The 22,096-nt window shown below is 37.9% G+C and overlaps 2 long non-coding RNA genes across 2 annotated transcripts; one reads left to right on the forward strand and one right to left on the reverse strand.

Moving 5' to 3' along the window:
* The first annotated feature begins 2,526 nt into the window (after nt 1–2,526).
* On the forward strand, nt 2,527–9,264 carry LOC129577197 (uncharacterized). The gene is made up of 2 exons (XR_008688978.1): nt 2,527–8,910; nt 9,217–9,264. It is a non-coding gene; the product is annotated as an uncharacterized LOC129577197 (long non-coding RNA).
* LOC129577198 (uncharacterized) lies at nt 9,077–9,564 on the reverse strand. Its single transcript, XR_008688979.1, has 2 exons — nt 9,309–9,564; nt 9,077–9,223 (listed from the first exon to the last, which is right to left on the reverse strand). It is a non-coding gene; the product is annotated as an uncharacterized LOC129577198 (long non-coding RNA).
* Between the last annotated feature and the right edge of the window lie 12,532 nt (nt 9,565–22,096).

A 22,096-nucleotide genomic window follows, 5' to 3' on the forward strand; every position in this document is an offset into this window, starting at 1 on the left:
ACAAATAAACAGAAATTCGAGAGCGAGAAAAGGAGAACGAGATAGAGAGAAACAAATATATACAATCGAGAGCGAGTAATACAAACGCATATATATCCACACTCGGAACAATAAGAATTGAATAAATATTGCGCGATACAAATAGAAACCGAATGTATGCTTAATAAGCAAATCGCGCCTCACCATTTCAAATACACACCATGTATATACAACGCACGTTGTTGTTTCTTTTCTTTTTTTGCGTATATTGAATCCAAACACACATATCCCATTTTGAACTTACAGTGCATATTCCGCTCATTTGCTTGCTCGTTTGTTTGGTTTTTATGTTATTGCGTTGATTTCAATTCGTTTTCGGCATTTCAATCTCTTAGATGTGATTCGATTGTGGTGCAGTCATTTTCTCAAAACCGATTTTAATTATAGAGTTTTTTTTTGTTAGATTTTGTTTTTGAAACCAAGAAAAAATAAATCCGTTTTTCTCCTCTGTGTCTCTATGCACGCGATTGTTTCGAATGCAATTGCAACAACGACACATAAAAAATAACTTGACCTCGTTGTGATTCGAATGAACTAGATACATTTATCCAGCATTAATTTGTTGTCGAGTGGTGACAATATCAGTACATTTTGTTTTATACTTTTCTATCGTTTTGATCGAGCAGCCAGCAATAGAAAAACAAATCATTTTGTAATCTAATTGAAACGGTTAATTGGTGGTGCGGAGTACATGAACCATTCGTTTGACCATGACTATTGTTCATCCACTTTTCTTGTTTAATTTCCGCTCGAAATTGAAACTCGTTTATTCAGTCGCTTGCTCGCTCAGCATAATGCAAGGTTTATAAAATCGGGTAAAAAAATATATCCAACTAAACATTGAGCCGGATTTGTTTACTGAAAACAATTTTCAATGGAAATCAACGTGATTCTCTTTCTGCTTTTATCCCATTATAAAAAAAACAACATTTTTGCTACTACAACAGAATCTGACCGATTTCATAATATACACACACACACATTCGGTGTGCTTCTCCGCGATTGTTTCAATTTATAAATATCATTATTATTTGCGGAATTGTTCTGTTTATATTGAAAATAGCATGAGAAATACCGCAACAGCCGAGATGAGTGCGATGAGATGAGTACAATTCAGTTGCTTTCTCATCGCTACGGTATGTTCTGATGGGTGTCTAAGAACCAAAAACAGATAAAAAGAAGAAGAACAAAAAAAAACCGTAGCGGCATCAGCGCTTTGAACAACGAAACGAACAAAAAAAAATCGACCAAAACTAGAATTTTCGTATTTGTGTCAGTACTGAATTGTCACTGTTACAGGCACAGTTACGCAGTGTGAATAAGTCGATTATTCGGAAAAAAAATGCTATTTTTAGTTTAGATTTTTTTTTTGCAGTGGGTTAGGTTGAATTTTTTTTCTCTATCTCTCTCGAAAGCTATGTGAATACCTTTCTGGCGTGAATATACACTAAAATCTTCCGAGTTGTGTGTCTATTATTGTTGTTGTTGGTATTTCATGTGTTCGTTAAATCTCTGTACAGTATTTAGATGGTTTGCAGTGCAACATTTTTTCTCGTTCTGTCTCATATATTCCTTCCAAGTGTATCTCGTGTGTTTGTTTCGCCTGTTGGTTGTGTGAGTGTGCATATGAATTTTTGTTGATTAATTCGCTGTCTCTGTCACTGGTACGGTGTTCAATCAGCGTTTGGATGAGAGAAACAAGGCATTTCTATTGCGCAACTCCGCATTTAATTATGAAATGATGTCATGTTGGAGTTGTATACACAGAGCCAAAAACACACACACACACACATTGTTTGTATATTTCGTGTATGTTGGCCGTTCTTCGAAACAAAGAGCCGTAGAGAAAAGCGGTCAAAATCGAATACACTGAGCAACGGGCGCGTGACTGAGAGGAAAAACACACACACATTTGAAATGGATTGAACAGAGACACCCGAAAACGAAAGAAAAACAAAAACAACAAGACCCAATCCCAATACCAATACGCGCACAGCACAGTACACTGTATCGCTCACACACATTTTGCATAAAATCTTTGTTGTAACGGAATATTTTCATGATGGCAATCCATGGTCACACTGTCATATATAAATCAGTCCACTTGCTTACAGTCTCTAAAGATTTTTCAGTGTGTTTGTATGGAAGAAGAAACGGGCGAGCAAGAGCGACCGAGAAGCAGAGAGTGAGTTAGAGAGAGAGAGAGAGAGAGAGAGAGAGAGAGAACGAATGAGCCGTACACATGGAAACGGATCGTTCGCTTGTTCGAATATTGTCACGAGCGCGATGATAGAGGTGACTTGTACTGCTGCTTACTGCTTGTTGCTATTGCTGATACAACCGAATCGAAAATAGGCCACATTGTATTTGTGTATTCTGAAGTGGACGTTGTATGTTATGGAATTTTTCTGTACGGTTGGTTCGCATCGTGCTGCTGATTCCGACTTTATAACGTTTTGTTCGGTTGATGTTGCTGTGTGCGTTGTGTTTTCGACGCTCTGTCGACAATTCAACCACTATTCGTTTGCCACTCACTCGATTTGAGAGTCATACTGAACGATCGTCACAAAACATTTTTACCGTGCACCGAACGTAACATATTCGCTTGTGTTTTACTCTCTGTTAAATTATATGTATATTTTTGTTTCGAGTCAATTTCGTTCGCTCGTTGCGAAACAACAACACATACAATTAATTTTTTTTCCCTCTATAAGATACATATATATATATATATTTTTTTTTTTTGGTTTTATTTTGGGCAAAGAAATTGCCTCGAACTTTTTTGGGCGCAGAAACGAAAAATTTGCTCGGTCGGTCTGTTGAAAGCTGAAGAGTGAAATTATCAACAATTTTACAATTTACGGACAGTTGATTTGCTAAGTGTAACACGGATGAAGGAAACAAACCGCAAAATTGTTTGAACGAAACAAACAGAGAAGAAAAAAAATGTTTACAACATTTTTGGACATGTTCCAAACGAATTTTTCCACCAACGAAATTGAGTAAGTACCCCGACACCTTCATTTCTTATTTGAATTTAGTTTTACTGTTTCGCATTCCAATTGGAGAGCGACAGCCACAATTTTGAGATTGAGACATTGAATGTGTGCTGACAAGGCGTTGTTGCACACACTGAACGTGTGTTCAAAACGTTCGATCAGTTGAATTTTATACGGAGACGTACCACTTCTGGCATTTTGACTATCTCTCTCTCTGTGTGTGAAATGCATAACGACAATCATATAATTGGAATACATACGAGAATATTCCGATATACGAGATATGGAGCCACTAGATTGAACGAAAAAAAAATTCCATTGTTTCGAAGGCATTTCAGATCTCGTTCATATTCATGCCGCATATTTAAATTGTAATTATCTCGTTTAATTGAATTAATTTCATCTAGTTGAGAATTGATTCGGTGCTGCTGCGGCAACGACAACCCAATCAGAACAGTGTATGTGTGTGTGTGTGTGTGTGTGTATGTGCGCGCGTGCAAACTCGTTTTCAATCTGCTTAGAATGATGTTGGGCTGGCCAACATAAAAAAGAATTTAAAAATGCAAACTCTGAAATAGCCACCAACCAAATTAAGATTAGCGCGCACCAAGTTTTGCACTAAACAAACGGCAACCGCAAATGAAGTGTGCACAACGCAAAAACTGGTCACTTTAGCGGGCGCACTGTGTTGGTTTTGGCCGCGTTTTGTTCGATTCTGGCGTGTGAATTTTTTTCTTCGCTCCTTTTTTGTTGTTGTTGTGTTGATTGTTATTCTTGGTTCAAACAAATGGAAAGAAGCGAAGGAAAAAAAAGTCGGTTGTCGTTCGTAATGCGACGAATCGATCGATTCGACGTCAGTGGCGGCGCACAAGTGAGCGAAAGAGAAAGGATTACATGCAGTAGAGGCAGAGAAAAAAACAGAAGGCAAAAAAAATTATGACCAATAAAATTTTATTTAAATTGAATCCATCGAAATGAGCACGATCACAAAAATACAAATACGTATGCACACAAAATGCGCACTCAAATTGTAAACGAAGAGAAAAATAACCAGGCAACTGGTAATTCAACCCGCTTCTGACATTTTTTTTTTTCATTTCCCTCATCCAAACAATGTTCCAGTTAATTATTCGTTTTCGTTTCTCTCTTTGTTCCGTCCACCGGATTAAATTAAAAATCTTAACGGTGTTTTATTTTAAAACTATTATTCACTTTTGACGATTTAGCTGCAGCGCGAAAAGAGCAAGCGAGAGAGAGAGCGATAGAGGCAGAACAGTTTTTAATTGCAAATGCAAAGCTGTAGAAAAAAAAGAACATTGTATTGAAACGAAAAGGCTTTTTGTTTTCTGTTATTTATCAATTTCACACATGAAATCCGCTTTGTTCAGCGCAAATCTCGGATTGTTGTTTGATTTGTCGTTGTTGAGATTTTTGTTTTCTTGGAATTTAATTTTGTATTTTGTCAATGTCTTAATGGGGCCATTATTATCGATAATCGTAGTATGAGAGACGCGTACGCGTGCGCGTGAGTCACACACACGGAGAATCGCCCGCGCGCTCAATATTCAAACAATTGACTCAAAATCCGTTATCAATGTTATGTTTCGTAAAATGCATAAACATTTAGAACGGAAACTAAACAAAGGCGGAACGATATTTCTTAACCGAAATTCAGACGAAAACAAAAACACAACAAATATCCGTTTAATGTAATATTTGCACTCTTTTTCGATCTTTTTCTTTCTTTCTCTTTCTCTCTTTCCCTCTCAGTCGCCCACTCTCTTTCTCGCTCATATTCGAACGATGAAACATCGTAGAGATAAGATGAATGAGATTTATTATGGATTTGCGCGTTTTTTTCCTTCTTCTGTGGAGGGGATTTTAGCGTTAAAAATCCACTTGGAAATCAAGCTCGATTCAAGTGTGTGTCTTCAGCATTCACAAAACGATAAAGTGCAGAATGAGAGTTGCAAAAATTAATATTTTCACCGTAGCTCTGGTGAAGAAAAGAATAATCGCAATTCAATAGATTTTTAAGCATGCTATTATGTGCAGTAAGTGCGTTTCAGTTCACTTGATTTCTAGTGAGATGAAATGTGATGGCATTTTTCTAAAGTGGGCATTTTACAGAGCAGCAGCAACACACCGCTCAATCCAATGTTTTTTTTTTATTGAAATTATCCCTTCGATTCAACTATGAATGAAAATAGAAAGTCGGTTTTTGTGTGTTATGTGGCTGTGGATTAGCTCATTATATTTGATCCCCCTCCGATATTTCGTTAATAAATTTCCCATTGCCATTTGGTGGTTTTGCTCAATAATGCCACGAGCGTCTCAAAACCAAAAATACCAATACTACATTGCTGCCTGCTGTCACTGTTGGTCAAAGTTTTTCTCTCTCCTCTCTCTCTCTCTCTCTCTTCCGGAAAAAAATAGTAACTGCCGCGCGCGCGTTAATGAACCGAGAGAAAAAAGTTTGCACACTCAAACGAAAAGTTATTAATGTCTCATTTTTAATTAAGTCTGAAGGAAATAACTCGTAAATGGATATGGGGTGGGAAGAAAAGTGGTGGATCAAAATCGAATTTGGTGTTGACTTATGATTTTTCGATTTCCACTCTTCCGGCTATGAAACAATCATTTTCATTAGCATCGGCCACACGTTTCATTTTCTCACTATTTTAACATGGAAATTGAATTTGGCCGACCATGGACGCCAAATGTGTGGAATGGGATCGCGTGTGCATGTACGTGTGTGTGTATATATATAGGAATGAATTGGGACAAGTCAAAGTTGTTGCAAAACATTTTCGAAAACAGAGTGAAATGAACACAGTTTCGCTTCTAAAATCATGTGGCGAACAATAAATGTCAATCACACTGAGCTCAGCCCTAGCCACAAAGCATTTCGTTGAAAATTGTGTGTGGTTTCGGGCGTTCGTTCGCGACAAAATTCGTGCAAAGTATGGTGTGAGTGGCGAGCATCTTTTGAAAATTACGATAATTTCGTTTTTTTTTTTCTTCTTTGGGTGATTTTCTTAACCGAATCATATTGTTCCTGAACGGTCTTGATGCAGTGACATGAACGTACTTTGGACCATCATGCATACAAAATTGATAGCATATAACCATGGCAAAAACAGTCGTAAGACCAACACCGTTTTTCTTTATCTTTTTCTTGGTCGGTTTTGTGTGTCGTGCTCGTTTGATTTTTTTTTTTTCTTTTGCTCTGTGCATGCTTACTTACGTGAAGGGAATAGAAGAGCGCGCACGAGAGCGCGCTACGATGACACAAAGACAAGACCTAAATCAGTACATGTGTATAATACGCTGTTGTCCTATACATAAATATCGTCACTCTGCAAACTGTGTAACTGGCAAACAGTTGTTTCCGAACGAAATTCGAAATGAAAAATCAAAGTGTGGAGAGCGCGCGCGGTGTGGCTCTGTGAGTGTGCGTTTGGCATACTTTGGAAACTACGTGTGTGTAGTGATTGTATAGGCAAAGATAGTCATCGGTGTGTGCTTACAAATATATGTATATATATAGAAATGTATGTATATCAGGTCGTTCGCGAGTGTGTGTCCCACTCCCTGTTTTTTTTTTTTCATGTACATACATATTCTCTTCTCTTCACAATGCTGCAGAAGATAGCACGCGAAATATTATTCCAAATTCAAATATCCACTATAACATACATTCGGAATAAAGCACCGACATGCTGCTGCTGCCTGTGTCAGTATGTAGCCCGAGTTTGCTGTGCTATTTTTGTTGGAATTTCCTTCCATTCGATGCGGTACAAGATTGAGCACGCTAAAATGCTACACATTTTGAAAGTTGATCTGTTGTTCGATGTTTTATTCTTCCTTCTCCTACCGATTCCCTCTCTCTCTCTCTCACTCGCTCTGCCAGAGAGAATCCATCACACCGAAACAATTGCGGCTGATTGTAATTAAAAACATGTGACAGAAATTCCCTTGAGCTAGCACTAGCGCTTGTTTGCGCTCGTTAACAATTTGATGAAGAGAGTTTTCAATACGTTCCAACACAGCGTACCCATTTTGCAAACAGCCAAAAAATTATCACAAAGAAAGAGACGAAGACGAAGAACAATTAATCGAAATGCAAGAAATGAGAAGAAGCGCGAGCGAAAGAGAGAGAGACAGAGAGAAAAAGTAAATAAAAATTGTTAGTCCGAACGACCGACACTCAAGCATAAAATAATAAGCGAACCATAAAGTAAATTAAAGCCGTAAATTCGACTTCACGAAATATACTCGCGGTCGCGCGCGCGCGCTTTTTGCGCGCACACACACTCGAACATTTCCAGTTAAATAAAATTATAACACAGTAAAAAATGGATGAGAAATAAAATAAAAACGAAGAAGAAATAGGATCGAATACGAAAAGACATGTCATGTATTAATATTCCATGAGTTTCTGTGCTATTCTTCATTATAATATTATTGAATGTGAAGCAGTGAAGGAGAGTGAGTGAGCCAGCGAGAGCTTCGCTGTACGTCTCTCTCTCTCTCTCTCTCTCTCTCTCTCTCTCTCTCTCTCTCTCTCTCTCTCTCTCTCTCTCTGTGTGTGTGTGTGTGTATGCGTTGGTGAGTGAGTGTGCGCGTGAACGACTGTAGCCTACTTTGTATGTTAAAACTTAACATCGGCATAGTCACTGCTATATACAATGTATAACCAATTCAAGTTTATATAACCGATACGATCACACTGTGGCCCGAAAAAGCACTACATTTCGGTAAATAATGTATAAAGTGTGCTACACAGTGTGAGTGTGTGCTATTCTGCCACTCAGTTCCAACTATCGCGCGCGCTTCACTCACACTCACACAATGTGTGTATACATTCAGTTGGTTCGGTGTTGAGAGAATAGCGCAATGCGAGCAGTACACATACATGGCTACTGCATGCGGGAGTGTAACAGAGACGGAACGAGCATGCCACTTATAGGGACATACACGTAGCGAAAAAAAGAGGAGAGGAGCGGAGCAATGAGCGCGAAGTGAAATGTACGAAAAATTTACATACAAAACACAGGCGCAACGAAGCAATACGATCATTGTGCCTGTGGTTGTAGCCAGCATAACAGCTCTAGAGCGCGCTCCGGCCTCGTGTCGCTCTCTCACTCGTTCGCTTCGCTCTCTATCTCGCTGTTCGCTCGTTCGGTTCGGTTGGTGGAGAGCGAAACGAAGAAGTAAAAGTAAAAACCTATATAAAATTATTTTTGTGAGCGCACTCGAGTTAAATGTATGTGCGTCAAAAAGTTTAATTCGTTCATTCGGTGTTTGTTCGTTGTCGCGCGTGGATGCTTTTTTAACTTAACTCGCGTTTGTGTGAAATATAATATATACATACATATATCGAAGAAACAGAAGAAAAAAAATTTCCTACAAGTTTTACTCAACTATTTAACTAACTTGCAGTAAAAAAAAAAGCAGAACAGTAAAAAAAAATTTCCATTTTGAGTCAAGACAAAAAAAGAAGAAGAATTGTTTTATATTCCTTTTATTTGCTGTTTTTTTTTCTGCTCCATCGTGCGGTTGTCATTTGCACGTTTACACATTTTCACTTGGAAGTTTTTTTTTTCGCTCAGTAAATTTCTTGGAAATTTTGTTTTTTTTTTGTTCGGTTTTGTTTTAAATTCATTTCAACTGCATACGGACGAGGAAAAAAAATAATTGTCATTTTCGTAAACGGGAAATTGCGGCTACTTAAATTCGATGAGAAAAAAACTTGTAAATTTTTTTTTTCTCCAGTATTGTTGTCGTCGTCGGAAAATAATCATAATTCAAAGGAAATAAAATGCACATATTTTCTGAAGAATCTTTGAAATTTCGTTTAATCATTTTTGTAAGTTGGTCGTTTTCTCTTTTTCATTAACCAAAAAAAAAAAAAATATACACACACAAATAATAACAGCAAATTTCGTAGTGAATTTTTCGGTTCTGTCAATTGACACGTGCAAAGTTTTTTTTCTCTCTTCTAAAAACCATGGATACAAACTCTAGATTCTCTCGTTCCATCATAATTTCCGTAACAATTCCGTTGCAGTTCCAATTAAGTTAGTGATGGTTTTTCAATTCGTCAGAATTTTGTTGTTCGTTTTCATTTCACATTCTGTTGTGCAGTCAAAAAGATTTGATTCTTTTCTTGCAGAACGAAACTGATAAAATTTAAAAATAGTACGAAACGAAAGAAAGAAAATAATTGTGAGCGCAAAAGAAATCAAACGAAAAAAAGGTACACACAATTTCAAGTAGTAATTACAACAACGCAGCAAAGAGAAGAAAAAAAAAAAACGGGGCGCAATCAAAACTGGTTTACGAGGTTACGTAATGCAACGAGAAAATTGAAGAGAAATTATAATGGAAACTGAAGAAGAAGAAACAGAAGAAAAAAAAACTACTGACCGAGTCACAACTATATACACAAGACACATAAATTAACTTAATACTCTTATATAGCGAAATTATAACTTGAAATCAATTTTTTTTCGTACGTTGAAACAACATCGCTTCGGCAGCTAGCTGTAGTGCCTTGTTAAAGCCAACGAGTGTGCTCTCCCTCTCTCTCTCTGTGTGTGTATTTGCTCAATATCATCCATACACATGCGACAGCCACAAAAGAAGAAAAAAAAATACTCGTTTTATATTTTTATACAAAGCGAACAAGCGCGCGCGAGAGATATCGAAAATAACAACAACAACAACAACAAAAAAGAAGAAAGAAAAAACGCCGCCGTCAAAACTATGGAATACAGGGAAAAAAAATTGTTGGAAAAAGAAGAAATAGTCGGTCGCACACACTAATAAATTGAGGTTTTTTTTTGTCGTCATCGTTTTCGTGAAATTGCTTTTACATATACGTTCCTCTATATACAAATATAATCGCGCGCGCGACCTAATTATAAGTACATATATTTCCGCATTGTGTGTCGGCCATTTTGTTGAGAGTGAAGAGTAGAAGAGAGAAAAACGCGATTGGCGAAATCAAACAGAAACATTCCTATATACAACATATACATATTCATATTTGACTCCGGAACATTTGACATATTTCTTTTGGGTCTCCATTTTTGCACGCTGCAAATCGTAAATTTTAACCATGTCATTCATTTTACCGAGCACATCGTACATTTGTTGTGGTTTTCTTATTTGTTGTTGCTGACTTGATACAACAGCATTCGTAGCAACATTCTAATATTTCCGATAAATGGGAAGACCCGAAAGAAAAATTGCTGTGAATTATAAATAACAAGAGTTGCTGATCGTGTTTCTCCCTCTATTTCTAGCCATCGCTTGCGCTCTCACTTTCACTTTTTTTCTCACTCGCTCGCTTGCTCGCTTTCAGTTCGCTTGACTTTGTACACACAGAAATTGTATGCGTACGCAACTTGGTTCCATTTTTCTTTCATGATTGTTGTTGTCGTTAAGTCGATGGTTCATAGTTTCGTGTGTGTGTACGCGCCGCGTGAGAAATATTTCGCTTTACAACTAAATTGTATTTCATTTCAACAAATCAGCCGATTTTTCTGTGCATTGAAGTTGACAGCAATTGAGTTGTTTTTTTTTTCGATTCTGTCATGAACAAGCGTTGTGTGTGCGAAACGAAAGACACAACGAGTCAAACAGAGGGAACGCACTTGCTCAGTGACACACATAAAACCAAGCAGCAACGATATATAATGAAATACTGTGTGCCACTTGAATTAGTCATTATTCGATACAGGAGCCGTCGCAACTCATTCGAACCCATTGTCGAAAGAGAGTTAGAGTTATCGTAGAGCGCGTACGGCGTTATTACTTGACGCATGTGTTGAAATTAAAGCATTTTGAACAACGAGGCAAAGTAGCACGGCGAAATATACACAGCAACACACACACACACACACACCAGGAGCGAGAGCGAGAGAGATGGGTGAAGAGCAAACGAGCAACGTAGTAATTTTTGTATAGAGCTAATACACATCGTGATGACGCAATCCCAAAAAAATTCCAGATGGAAATGAAGGGATCATCCGTTTGTTGTTTGCTATTGACGAAACAATATTGCGCACACGCATACCATATTCCATATCGGATGCCAAGTTTCCGTTGCCGTTTCCTTACATTTCCCATTTGATTTGATTTCTTTTATAGACGCGTTTGGGCCGCTTTTCATTGCTCTGAATATCCGTTTGGGAGCTTTCCATTTGATGACAAAATGTACACACGCTATACACACATAACGAAAGCTTGATGGCTTTTCTCTCTCTCTCTCTCTCTCACTCACTCTCTCTCCTTCACTCGTTCGCTCGCTTATTCGTTCTTCACCTCTTGATCGTCTCTTTTTATTTCTTCATTCGTGGAAGTAATCAATTTTCGTGCACACCCGAAATCGATTAATAATTCATTTTGCTATCAAAATGAGATACCGAATTACAATACACACACTCACACAGGCCATACACAGCTTTCAGCGACCGAACGCTAAAAATGAGAACGAAAAAAATAATCCATACACACAATTCACGTAGCAATAAACGAGAAAGAATGAGAGAGAGAGAGAGAGAGACGATACAAAGAGAAGCACAAACAAAACCACGTTTATATTACATATATACATGTATATCCAACGTTGAATTGGGAACGAGGTAGACGCAATGGAGAAACTAACAATAACAGGCTATAGACTAGAGAGACTATACACGTTGAATTAACACACGAATAATGAAAATGAAATGTAAGCCAAGTAACTGTATGGACTTTGAAATCGAAGCGCGAGCGCAGCAGCGTGCTCTCTGTGTGCACAATTTCATCGACGCCACGATCCAAAGTCTTCGAAAACGATTGAAAATGCATATACATGCTCTCTCTCTCTCTCTTTCTCTCTCTCTCTCTCTCTCTCTCTCTCTCTCTCTCTTGGCCCGTCTTTAAGCCAAGCACATACACACAGAAAGTCCAAACACGCAACAACGAGTTATTAGTTCTTGCTTGAAATTGACTGTGTGATTCTTCGAATAGCGGAACAGCAGCAGCAGCAACAAGAAAAGAAGAAACAGAATAGAAAAAAACACCGACAGAGTTGTATTAGTCGGTTCGATTCGCGTCCCACTTTAAGAATGTGTGTGTGTTCGAAGTCGGTGTTTGCTTTTTTTTTATTGACTCATTAGAATTGAAATTGTCATGAGGTTATGATTGCCATACGAGAGTTTTGTTTTTTTTTCTGACTTAATTCAATCGGATGAGGTACAGACGCTAAATACACGGCTCTCTTTCTTTCTCACTCGCTCACTAGCTCTTACACGCACACTGTTCTTCTTTTTTTCTGCTTCTTTGTTGTTGCTGTGAGATCAGTGAATCGAGCGTATCTCGCAGTTGTCGCATCATATCATACGAAAGTTACGTTTTCATTCGTTTACACTCAAAGTTGAAGCTCTGGCAAAGTTTGGTGAAATCGTATTTCAAGTCATAGAGCCGTTCCATTACAATCATTCAATCATATTGCCATCAAATTTTTCTTCAGAAATCTGTACGTATATGTGTGTAAATATGATTACGTCATCACGTATTGTTTGATTACAAAGCAGGCGGTCTTCATTTGAGTCGAAATTTTACATTTGTCATTGTCAGAAGTTGGTATTCTCACTTGTTTATTGTTATTGCTTATTTTCATGAGTGTGTGTGTGTGTTTTTGTATCTTTCTATATCTTCATCTCTGTTTTTCTTTTCACATTTTTTTCATTTGTTCCATTAATTTTTCACTAAATTTAAATTTAAAAAAAAAATCTAGGGAGATGTTGGAGCCACAGCGCACGGGTGAAATTATCATTTGACTATTGCTTTCTGTGGGAGTGAGATCGGGGCTTACTGTAAATTAACCATTTTTTCAAGTCAGTCTTTTTCTCTCTCCTATAGACGCAATAGATACACAGCTTTAAATGCCCGATACAACAACAAAGACTTGATATGAAATCACCGTATTTTTTTTCTCTCTCTCTCTCTCTCTCTCTCCCTCTCTACACTATCGTCGAGCGTTGTTGTTATGTTCGTCTTTGTCCAAGTGTGTTGTAGTTCATCTGCTTCATGGGTACATATTGAAATCGTTGCTTTTCCCTTCTACCAAACTAACGAAACTCAGGCTATGAAAAAACCTTTCGAAGAAGAAAAAAAACGTCAGCAACAGAGAGACCGTTCGTTTTTGTATCTATCTCGTGATAAATTTTCTCGTCGCGACGGTACGGAGAAGCATCTGAATTAGTATATGCACGTTGAAATGCGTATTTGGGTCAAGCAAACGAGCAACGAACGAAAATCAATGACAAAGCCTCGGGACTTTTTTTTCTGCTACAACTTCTTTGAAACAAACACGTTAGTGTTTTTTTTTTCATTCGTTCATTTGAAACAACCGAGCACATTCAAAGCGGCCGTTTCAAAGTTTTTTCTTTTCGAAAATATCGAACGTAAATGTGATCAAGCGGAACATTAAATTCCCATTGCTCGCTTTAACTGATTAAATTGAGCAATACGAGGCGCGCGAGCTCGAAAAATCGTAATACACGCTGAAATGTGTTACAACGTGGTGGTCGTCGTCGTCGTCGTCATCATCATCAGCCGAGATAAGTGTTCCCTATTACACACTTTACCCAATATGTACTCATTTTGGCGGCAGCCACTGCAACTACTTCAAAATGAGTTGAATTGTGCACATTCATAGCCCAACGACAGCGTTGACTAAAACAAGACCAACAACAACAACAGCGTCGACGTTCGGAGAAATATGCAGTTCGCCTCCATTGTGGACAATCAAATGCGAGCGATTATACACATTGGACCGTTTTGTTTCTTTACTCGCTCAATGTGTGTGTATATGTGTAGCTTTTTTTCTTCTCTATTTGCCAGCTCGTCGCCGTCGAACGTGACTTCATCATCATACGTGCATTCGCACGTATCCAGATATATCGCAATGTACAGTAGAAACTAGAGTGACGCTAGCTTTGAAATGATTTTTTTTTGTAATATGATTTGATTTGTATATTTGCTGGGCCTGCTTTGTATACCATTTTTTTTGTGCATAAGCGCAACTATTCGAAAGATAGTGCAAAAACACAAAAATTCGTGTTGTTGAATCGATGAAAATACTCTTCGATTCCGACGACCGAAATTATGTAAGCGATGCGCGTATATGCAATAGCAAAGAAAGAAAAAAATATGAGCAAGCACACAACTGGCAAACAAACTAATCAAATGTTACATAAAAAAAAGATTAAAACATTTCAATTTGAAAATGGCTGTGGAACTTTTGTTGATACTGAACCCAATTTGAAATACATCAAACGGCGCATCATGTTACATCTATAATACTCGTTGTCGTCGCCCCCTCCAACCACATTTTGAAATGATGAATGTTTTTTTTTTCTGTTGCCTCTTCTTGGTTTTTCCTTTCTTTTCTGTTTTCTCTTTTGCAGGAAATGTTCGTGTAATTTTCGGCGAAATTTCAACACAAAATATGAAGCAACCAAACAAACCGAAGAAAAAAAACATGGAAAAAACCCAATTTTTTTCTAGCTTTATTCACATGTATATGTGCTCTTTTATGACTAATTTATAATGCAAACGTATTCAGTATTACTCATGAATCAGACGACTTGAATGCAATGAACAAACGAACGAATACAAACTAAACCCATAATTTTCATAAAATAACCACAAATCATTTTGCTAATCATGCCAAATCTATTTGTGTATGTGTGTGTGGCTTTCTTCATCGGCGGCAGCAGCAAGTAGTGTTGATATTATGGCCATTATTTAATATTTCGAATTTGACATACTTTCACATAATTCAACTTAAAATAAAGCTCAATTTCATTGAAATGCTCAGGTCACCAAACCGCGTGTATGTTCACACAGAAACACACATCCACAAAAGCTAATGATCCAAAAACAAAACGTACCCACAATATGTTGCAATGTTCAATGTTTTCGGCAAAAAAAAAACCAAAATCGATTAGTTTAACCGAAAAAGTGAAAAAAATAATAATTGTTTTTTCAAAAGAAAAAGTCCGGACAATTTCAGTGAGGTACTGGTACACAGTGTTGCGAATTACAAATGAACACGGTCGCTCACAATCGCAATGACGCACGGTTCTTATTTAAGCCAATATGCCATTTAGAATTCTTTGCTCTCTATGATATTTGAGAATTTATATAAAATATTCAACTAAACGTAAATACGAGAAACAAACGAGAAAAAAAAACCAGATTTAAATGTCAGTTGAAAGAGAGAATGTCGTCGACGTAGTCGTTTTGTAACGTTCTTGCCTGACATTTACAAAAATACTCGATCACCACATTTCCTCCTGTTCCAACTCGCAATTTGGTTCTAATTTGAATAAAAACCCATACAATCTGTTGTTTTTCTCTCCTCTTGTTAATAAGACAAAAAAATTGTATTCTTAGTTGAAGTGAATTATGAAATCAGCAGAAGGAAAAAAAACGCCAACTTTTGAGAAAAAAACAATGATGATTGATCGCTTTTTCGCTAATAATTTTTTTCTCCGCTCTGACAGACCATTTCAATATTCCGTCAACCATTTTGATGGTTAAACGACACAAAAAAAAACACGAATTCTCGATATTCGTTCTGTTCCCTCTTTTGAAGTTAAATTTTTTTTTATGATGGACTCGACATTTTTTTTTTCGTTCCATGATGTGCGTGTTTGGTTGTTGTTATTTTTTCGGACATTAGGGCTGCGACAGTAGTCATAGTTTTTTTCTTTCTGGTTGTCGTTTTGCTCGTCGATTGGTGTTCATGTTCAGATGTGCATGGAATGGCATACACACAAACAACAAAGCTGTCTTATTCCGTCAATGTCTTATTATGCTGTGGCACGTTGAGCATTAGCGCAACTATTGCTACTGACACGTAATGAAAGTAAAAGTGGCTCGTTTCTCTTTTTCGAAATAATTTCGCATGTATATACCCATATATATATATATATATATATATATATATCCACATGTGCAGATGCTCTATATATTCGTTAGTCGATTTTAGCTGCCGATACCGCTGCTGCTGCTCTTCCAGTGTGCTAAAACGTTTGCTATGTGCTTGCCATGTTCGTTATGGAAAATGCGATGTATACAGACACACCAATGAAATTGTGACGCAATGCTGTGTGTGCGCGCATAGCGCATATAAAGCCATATACATATTTTATGCATATGGACGTAAGCATGGTGTATATACCGCATATAGATTACAGAAGAGGTAAATGCGAAAAATTCAGAGCGAGAGACACGATGCTATTTTCCAAAAGTAATGCCATATCGATTTGATGAGTGTGTGTGTGTCGTTGATTTCAGCTTAACGTAATTTGTTCGTTAGTTGTTTGTGTGTTCGTATTTTTTTTTTCTTTTTCTCACTCAACATTTTGATCAAAGGAAATCAACGAACGGAATGCCGTCTTCATGTGTATGAAGGCATTTTGGACAAAGTGAACTTTGTCGCCTCGCCATGCATATCAAATGCACCGTACATATTTGCACACTCGAAACATGGCTTTAATTCGAAACCTGATTTCTTCATTTCTTCTCTCTCGCTTTTTCTCTATTTCGCTTGCAGTGTGTGCAATGTATCAGATGGATATGGTTGACTAGATTTACCATATAACGATAGAGATTCGGTATTGTGGATGCAATTGGCCTTAATTTGAACCTTTGTAATATGTGATGTGAATGCTGCTTTTGGTTTGCCGTTTCATATTTTAACACTTAAGCGAAAGAAGCAGAAAATAAAGTGTTAAGTGATGCCCCACCCTTTGTCGTGCTTCTAATCCCTGTTTTACAATTCACTTTATTTTTCTTCTCTATCTGTTTTTTGCATTGCACTTTGGTTTGTTGTTACTTTTTTCTACTTTGCCTTTTCCCTTTTGGTTTCCCCTCATCAGCGCACACACAAACTCATACACACGACGATTGCCATCATTTTGCTATTATTCTCGATCTCTCTTCTCTGCATCAGTTGATGATTTTTCTGTCATTCACTGCCTGTGTTGCTGCTGCTTCCTATTTCATCTGCAACTTTGCTTGCGAAACCGTTCGGCAAACCTGTATCTTTCTATTTTACCGAATCATCAACAATCTCTGCAATGGAACCGATCGAAATGAGAACAAATATGAGCAAAGCACCTCAGAAGGAAGAAAAAAACGACAATGAAGAAAATCCATATACAAACATAACAGCGTCTTCTATATAATATGCATATTTGATGTTTGCACCTTTTGCCGTTTGCCCCTCTCCTTTTTATTCCCTTTTGGCGTCTAACCATATCATTGATATATATCAGTAAGAAATATCTGTGCCATTTTTAAGCTCTCTCCGCGTGTGTGTGTGTGTGTGCATGCTACTACGGGACCTTCCACACCCTTTTTTGTGTAGGCATTCATTTTATATTCGTTTACTCATCGTAACTGGGGATTTTTTTTTCTTTCATTTACACAGCGCAAATGTTTGCATATATTCCAATTCTGTGTTGTTGAAACTTCGGAATCTAGATCTATATATATTATAGTGGCTCGTGTCGAAATCGATTGTTAGTCCATTTTGCTATTGATTTCGTGTCTCTAAGTGACATTTTTTTTTTCATTCACCATGTCGTTTATTTTTTTCTCTTTGCCAGTCGAGTAAACGCAAAGAGTCGCACACAGTTGGCACAGCGCGAAAAAAAAATGTATTTTTACAATTTTTCCGTTGTAGTCATAAAAATGTGCGGTGCAGGAGAACACCAGCAAGACTAAACAACAACAACAAAAAAACGGACGCATATTTTAAACATTGAACGCAATAGTGAGAGAAGTATCGACAAAGGAATAAAATGGCGTGATATGACTGCGATTGTGATCATGTCCCCCAATGAAGCACAGAGAAAAAAAATATGCACGCTACACGCTGAACCAAACTGAAATAGAAATAACAAACGCTTGCTTGTTGTCCTTTTTTTCGTGTGTCAAGCCAAAAGCATCGACAAATATTTGCAATTTGCAGAGAGAGAGAGAGAGAGAGAGAGAGAGAGAGAGAGAAAACAAAAATCGCTCATACAGAACGAACAAGCAAGAAATGTGAGAGAAAGAGAAACAGAGAACGAGAATAAAGTCATAAAAAAAGACAGCAGCAAGAGAATATGAAGCGAATATTGTGTGTATCGAATATACCGTCAAATGCATGATGGCGAAGAATTAACAAATGAATATTATTGAAACGAAACATGAAGCACACACCAGTCGACCGATGACGACGACAACGAAAACACACACACACAATACACACGCCAACTCACTCACTCTGTGGCACATAAAATGAAAATTAAAAACAACAGAACAAAACGAAAAACAAGAAGAACGAACAGAGAAAAAAAATACACAACACACACTTTTTGTAGCACTAATAACCGAGCGCGTAAGCGATCGTTGAGCAACCCAGCAAAGTATGAAGAGAAAAAAAGTTTGCCTGTAATATGCTATGTGTTTGAAAATTATGAATAGACGAGAGAAAGAGAGAGCGAGAAACGAAGTAAAATGCGAAAGTGCGGGTGCGCGCGCGCCTTTGGTGAAAATGGAATGGTGCAAAGTCACAGGCAACCACCAAAATGAGAGACGGCAATAAGCCATAACTGAAAAAGAGAGAGATAGAACCAGAGAGAAAAAGAGAATCAGTATGTCATAATCTCTGGTGGTATGTAAAACTTCAATAAATTATAATATCGCGAATTACATTTAAATATTAAATTGAATTATAAGCACTTTTTGCAAACTTCGCTTCGCTTCGAATAAGACAAATACAGTCACTTCGTCATTTTAAACTGGATGACAGCGACGACGTTGAACAAAACGACGACGACAACCACAATTTGGCTGGTTTAAAAGGAAAAAAGCCGATCGTTATTCTTCTGCTCCTTCTTTCCCTTCATTTGTGTAATGTTTTAGCAAAAAAAATCACACACACACACACACACACACACACACACACACACACACAAGTTAAGATCGAAAAAAGGGAGGAAGAAAAACGTTCCAAATTTCTTTTTGCATGTTTGGCGTACGGTTTTGGGGAAAAACTCTATTGACGCTATCATGACAATGGTGGTTGAATATTACAAATGCACCGGTTCAAAGGCATTCAAAGTTTGTTTGTTATTTTTTTTCTGTTTCTTCATTGAAATAGCAAATGATTAAATGACGACTATTAATACATGTATTTGGTGCTTGGTTCTAGCCTAACTCTTATTCATACTGTTATTTGTTTTTTGTCTGTTTAACATACTCTGTCGCGTGCACACTCTCTCTCTCTCTCTCTCTCTCTCTCTCTCTCACTCAATCAATCTTGCATCGTGCCACACGGGCAGAAACCAGTTTAACAAAATTGTAGCCCGATTACAAGCGCAATTTAACTGGATGGGTAATTCATTGTTATCAGCTGATATACCGGGCCGAACGAGTGAACAAAAAAAGAAGCGCGTTTGTTTGCTCGTTCGAGCTCATTTTCTATACTTTTAATTTACGAATAATTATGCAGTTTATTGAAAATTCACCGTGACGAATTGGATATTTCTTTTCTTTTTCTTTTTCTATTTCACATGAAGTTTGTCTGGAATGTGGCGCACAAGATTTTTGGTTTGGTGGATTTTCAAAGCATTTTTAATCGCAAGCAACGGCCAAAAACGACAAGAAAACATAGAGAGGAAACATTCAAAGCAAAATGTATGACTTGCAGCAGAAAAATAAAGAGTTTGAAAAGTAATCTAACATGAGCATAAAAAAGCATATCGACTCAATTTACCGACTTCATCATCGCTATAACAGTCGTGGTTTTTGGTTAATCTTTGGGTTTTTGTCTGTGTGTGTATTTTTTTTCGGTTTAGAATATTCGTTTTTATGGTACAAATGTATGCCCATTTGCACACCCATATCTGTTGAAAGATAAAAGGCACTTTTTTCATGCCTTTTCCGTCGTCACTTTGATCGCATTTACGCAAAAGCGCTTGAATATAGAAGTTTTTTTTCACTGCGTTGCGACTACCGACATGTTGTTGTTGTTCTTTTTATATATACTGATTTGCAGAAGGAGAGAGAGTGAGAGAGGTAGAGAGAGAGAGAAGAGAAGAAAAAAAAACACAGAGAACGAGTGCTGGCAAACATTTTAACCGAGACTAATGCTTGACCATTTTTTGAACACTCACACATGAGCGGAGAGCAGTACACACGAATTGAACCGCGACTCATGTGAACAGCAACGGCAACAGCAACCGTAGTCATTTCGCGTTCAAAAGAGCAAGAACGCTGGCATAGCAAAAACCACTAACTATTTCCACATATGAAAGGCTGTGAGCGGGAGCGCTCGCGCTCGCGCTCGTGGCACCAACAACAGCAGCAAGAACAACGTTTCGAAAAATATGTGTCGCTGTACGCTTTTACTTGCATAAATATATATTCCAATGCGCTAAATAATCGGATTTTCAGGCGTATATAAGTATATGTGGGCGCGCGCGCGCAAATACTCATTTTTTCTCGGTTGTCGCTGTTGCTGCTGCTGCTGCTCTTTCGCTCCTTTTCTGTTCTCGTTTGCCATCATCAACGTTGTGTGTGCTTTGTCCGCGTTTTCTATCGGATATATAAGTGCAAACATTGCATGTGTGTTTGCGCGCGCCTTGATACGCTAGAATCGGCGGCTAAACACCAAACACTACAACAAAGTAGCACTTTGGCAAACGATTCAAACTGTGCTCTCTCGCTCGCTTGCTTGCTTGCTTTCTCACAATATACATACACAGAAACATACGTGCGCGTACTCACATCTATATATACGTATATATGAATCGGTGCTTACACACGCGATGCTACAATTTCCTATTGTTTGTGCAAAACTCACAACTTATAGGCTTCTATATATGTTGGTTCTGCTGGTACAGTCGATGCCATAGTTAATGTGTGCATTTGTGAAACACGGCCGATCGCCATTTGCAATTGGGTGTCGATTGATTGTCGATGCTTTGTAACGGCTTTGATGGGTTGACAGCAACAAAAACAACGGTCCAGTGTTTGTTTGGCATGTAGGCGACTCCTTGATTAGCAATGAGTCAGCATCACATCGAACAAGGGGCTGCTGTCAATATGTTGGCGTGTGTACATTTCTCGCTGCACAACGAAATCCACAAAGTGAAGCTAAAATGAAAAGGAATGAACGACAGCAGCAGCAGCAGCAGAAGCAGAAACCATGCGATAAATTATATAAAATGAACATCCATATATATTCGCTCCATCTCGGTGATGGCACATGAACTGTGTGCTCGGCGTGCGCGCTCTCTTTCTCTCTCGACTCGCCTTATATGCTTTTTTGTCTCTGCCGCTCGTATATTCACCATCGTGTGCTTATAGCGAACAAGCGCACACTCTGCGCTCTGTTGCTATGCACAAGTTGTGTTTGTGGAGAGAACGAAGCAGCTTTACACCGAGAACAAGAAGAGCGAAGCAAAAATGAACAGAAAAAAAAAATATAGAGTCCAAAATGAACCAAATAAAACTCATGTGTGCATACATTCATTTATCCGAACGCGCGCGCACACACACAACCGTACCGCGTTTGTTCCCATGTATCCACTCGTAAATTACTTCTTTTTATTTTATATACATTTTAGTTAAATATATTGTAGTGCTTGTAGAACTGAACGCAACGAATGAACGAACGAATGAAATAAAAACCGAGAAAGAGGGAGACAGAGACTATTCGCTTGGTGTGTACACAATGCAAAAAAAATGGAATGTTCACGTTTCGGCATGGGCACTCTCTATTCTCGCTTTTGTGCTTGATTTTTCGGGATCTGTTCCTTTTTTTCCTCTCTGGTTCTTCTTTTGCTTCTCCGTTGCTTTTTCGCTGGCTCTCGCTTTGTATTCCAAATGCAGTTTGGTTAAGTTTCCATTTCGCCAAAATGAAAAGAGAGCAAGAAACGAAGATGAAGATGATGGATAAAAAAAACCAAACCGCTTACGATCACAATACATGC

The sequence above is a fragment of the Sitodiplosis mosellana genome, unplaced genomic scaffold (assembly GCF_009176505.1).
Source record: "Sitodiplosis mosellana isolate CC-2019 unplaced genomic scaffold, AAFC_SMos_1.0 Smas_scaffold_6197, whole genome shotgun sequence".
NCBI classification, from domain to species: domain Eukaryota; kingdom Metazoa; phylum Arthropoda; class Insecta; order Diptera; family Cecidomyiidae; genus Sitodiplosis; species Sitodiplosis mosellana.